The sequence below is a fragment of the Alexandromys fortis genome, unplaced genomic scaffold (genome assembly GCF_014885135.2).
Source record: "Alexandromys fortis isolate MF-2015 unplaced genomic scaffold, M_Fortis_MF-2015_v1.1 scaffold_135, whole genome shotgun sequence".
NCBI classification, from domain to species: domain Eukaryota; kingdom Metazoa; phylum Chordata; class Mammalia; order Rodentia; family Cricetidae; genus Alexandromys; species Alexandromys fortis.
This window is the reverse complement of record NW_026068036.1, coordinates 3,211,089-3,215,552: the sequence shown is the minus strand read 5'-3', so window position 1 is coordinate 3,215,552 and position 4,464 is coordinate 3,211,089.

Below are 4,464 nucleotides of genomic sequence, written 5' to 3'. Positions count from 1 at the left end.
TGTTACTTCATAAACATTTGGTTTGATTCATGCTTGTACTATTAGGAAACAGTTGCTTTGAGTATTTGCACATAATTAGTGTAAACATTTGTTTTGGGTTTTCATGGTGAAATGTGTGGAAATGGAATGGTTGCCTTGCTGATTACTTATGTGACTTTTAAGGAAAATGACAAGCTTTTCCGAAATCAATTAACTTGTTTTAAAATTTTATGAGCAATATAGGCATTTTCAGCAATTTCACCACCTTAGCAACACTTTTTAATTTAACCTACTTTGTAAATGCATAGTTTTCCATTGTAGTTGGATTTTTAATTCTGTTATTGATATTGTGTTTATTAGTCATTAATAATGTTTGTTGATAAAGATTCCATGGTTGAGGCCAATTTTTAGTTGATTATCTTTGACCTCTTATAATGTAATTATCCTTCATATCTGAAAGCAAGTCCTTTATCAGATATATAATGAGAAAATATTCTCTCCCAGTCTGTGGCTTGTTCTTTCATTTCCAGAGTGTTTGTCAACGACAGGGCTTTAGTTTATGGAGTTGACCCAGTCTGCAGTTGAGCAGGGCATGGCATTTTTTGTTGATTTAGTCACCATGGATGAGCCACAGCTGAAAATGCTTCTGGCGGTGGACAGAAGCCACCCAGTGCTAATACATATTTTTCAATGTTCCTGTTCCACCTTTGCCTGCTGAGCCACACGAAGGTCTGCCATTTTGTCCTTCAAGCAGTTGTTTGCACTAGGACTGTGGCTGGGGACAGGCAGACTTGGTAAGTCTCCTTGTCTAGTTTCTATCTTACTGTTCTCTGTGCCTCGGAGCCTTGGAAGGGACATTCTTGATATTGCTGTTCTTCCACGAGTGAGAACAAATAAGAAAGAGAGAAAAAAAAAAAAGGAGAAATGAGAAAAATGGAAGAAAGCTTTTCCTGTCCTGAGGGCATGGTCTTCTACGCAGCACCATGCGGCCAAAATGAGACCTGCATTTGTGTGCTGTGCAGTGAATGCAGACCCGCTCTGCCTGTACCCGAACAGCAACAGACCAGCTTCTCTTGATCAGGAGCCTGGATCTATTTTCATTTTCTGTGCTTGCTGGTGGATTTTCCTCACTGTTTGGGCAAGTTGAGCGGAAGGGGAACATTTTCTATGCTCTTCTTCCTACAAGAGACAAAGTCATTCTCTGACCTTATTACAATCTCAGATGAAGAACCAAAGGCCACTGGGTAATACTGAGAGAAGTGGTCACAGTTCCCAGGCATAAGAACTCTGATTTACAATCCAATACCAAGTGGTTGGCTCTGAGATCAATTGTGTACCACTAACATTATGTTAATGAGCAGGGTGTATAAATGTAGTTTATGATATATATTTGCTATTGTAATTGATTTATGAATATATAATATATAGTACTATATATGTATTTATATGTAAAGCAATTAAAGAAGAAGAGGTCATGAATTTGAGAGAAAGCAACAGGGTGATTGAAGAAGCTGAATGGAAGGAAATGGAAGGGGGAATTATATGTGTGATCATAATGCAATCTTAAAAAAGCATTTAAATCATATATCTGGCAAAACTGATGTATATAGGTTTCTCTACCACATAACAACCTCCTAAAGAACATTGACCAGGGAGTATCTATACTTTATTTTACTGACACTAATTACCTTGACTTAGAGGTAGGCCCCATCTTTTTATGACTCAGTCTCACAAGATTTCATAAACTGCAGGGAACAATCACAAGTTCTAACTCACAAACACAAGTTAGGGTTCCCACAAACCCTCATTGAGCCCTATGATTTTTCTGCCACCACTCATATTTCTATACATATTTATTATAGAAGATGCAGATTAATATTTAGATAAAAAGAAGCACAAGGCAGGCCTATGGGGAGAGGCTATCGCTTCTATGGACGACCATGCTACTCTCCGAGGATTGTCATATGCCCAGAAACATGAGAATTCTACAACACCCTGTTGAGGGTTTGTATGGCAGTGTTACCACAGGAACATGATGAAGTGCAAATCCCCCAGCCTACTGTCTGGAGGATGATAGGGCAGTTCCAAGCTGCATGCCAGTTAGTGGTCCTTCTGGTAACTGATTCTGACTTCAGACCTATGGAGAGTGAAAAATAAAAATTTCCCTATTACTAAAGAAGTGATAGGGAATTAGGAACTCTGTGTTGGGTAACATGGACAAATAAATATCCTTCTTGTTAGTTCACAGCATCCCAGCTCCCCAAACCTGGGCTTCTAGTCTGTGGCTGAATGCTAGAAGGACTTGCTCTACCTTTGCCAAAATTGTCAAGGCATTCCCTTTGAATTCTAGCAGAAGATGGCTCCTAATATTCATACTGCATTCAGCAGCGTAGTCTCCCTTAAAAAAAAGTGTTATTCAAATGTCTCAACATCCCAGAACATATTTCAAATAAACTGGAAATTTTCATGCAATTCAAGAATGGCTGAAATAGATTTTCTAATGAAAAGATTGCTGAACTGTCTATCTCACAGAATAATGCTCAATCTGCATTACTGAAACAAATTTATTTTCACAATCCATTCAGAATTTGGAGGTTTGCTTGGCTGTGCTAAGCTGTACAATTCAGAAAGGGCATTTGCAAGTATCCGCTTTTTGTTTTTAAATAACCATTTCTGTTTCAGTTGGCAACGTGGAACATTTTTTCCTAGCAGCTAAATCTGCTTTCCAAACTCTATTCCAGGGAATTATTTTAGGCAGAAATTTCTGCCACTTTAAATTTTCTGGTGAAAAAGTCTGAAACCAAATTTTGGAATGCTAGCACAATGTATTTAGATTCACATTTGTACACAAAGCCTGATAGTAAGCCATTGCCCACCCAAATCCCACAGTTCACAAGTTAGGGATGAAAGTCTTTGTGAAAGTGCTTCTTTCTTTCAAAGCTCAATGGTATTTGTAGTTTTCTATAGTTTACTGAAGCACAGAAATAATTAAACATGATTATTTTTTGGCCTGCATGATTCTAGAAGCATTTGAGTTCATAGAATCAATATTTCCATAATGTCAAATCAGGGACTAATTTAAACTGAATGCATTTCTTAAAAGAATAATGAAAAAAGCCACAGGTATTCACTATAGATAGTTTCTTGATTAGCCATGTCCACTTTCCCCTCTTAGTACTGGGACCCCAACTGATGTGAACCTGTGTATGCCTTGTGCATGCTGCCACAATCTCTGTGAGTTTATATGTACATCAATCCTGCTGTGTCTGGAAGACACTCTTTTTTTGGAGTCACCTATCACCTCTGGCTCATACAATCTTTCCACTTCCTCCTTCCTCTTCTGAATAGATCCATGAAACTTGAGGGAGGGATTTGACCAAGATATCCCATTTAGGACTGAGTGCTCCAAAGTCTCTCACTTTCTGCATATTTCCCAGTTATTGTTGTGTTTTAATTCCCATCTATTGCAAAAAGCTTCTCTGATGTGGGTTGAGTGAGACACTGATCTATGGTTATAGAAGTATGTCATTAGGAGTCATTTTATTGCTGTGTTCTCTTAGCAGAATGAGAGGAAATGGAATGATTGTAGGAGCCAGAAGTGATAAAGGGCTCTAAGGAAACAATGTCTTCCAGACAAAACAGGAATGATACACATAGTAACTCACAGAATAAGCCTTATGTCAAGTTTTTAAAAATGGTTGCACCCATAACACTTGCGCCATTATTGCACTAGGGTATAATACAGGCAGGTTGTTGTAGACAGCAGAGTTTGTAGCTGGGTGATATTGATCATTACCTTTTTTCTCTGGTATGCAGAGTATCTTCCAGTACTGATGTGGGAGTGTCATATATCAATCTGTTGATTTCATTGGTTAAGCAATAAAGAACCTGCTTGCCCTGATAGGTTAAAACATAGGAGGGAGCGGAAGTGAGGTAAGACTCCTCAGACAGACCCGACAGCTCTGCTCTGGAGCAGAGACTCCATGCTCCACTCTCCCCATAGCTCTGCTCCCTGAGGCACACGCGATGAAGCTCCGACCCAAGATGGACATAGGTTAGAATCTTCCCGGTAAGCGCACCTTGGGGTGCTTACACGAATTATTAGAAATGGGGTAGTCCAGGTGCGAGAGTTAGCCGAGAAGAGGCTAGATATAATGGGCAAGCAGTGTTTAAAAGAATATGATGTGTGTTGTTATTTCGGGCATAAGCGAGCAGGCGGCCGGGGTGCTGGGGACACAGCCCCACCGCCCCTATTTCAACACAGTAGGAAGAACAGTAGTCAGTAGGAGTAGGGGTAAAGCTTCACATTAGGTAAAGCTTGACTTTTCTGTGTTAATGACATAAGTCAGTGATCTCTTCAGCAAAAAGAACCTTACTATCAGGTTGTGAAGGCTAACCATTGCCTTGGTAATAGCCTGTGATCTTTGTGGGAGAGTTTCAGAGAACCCCTTTCGGACAATGACTCTGGAATATACAAACTATTAC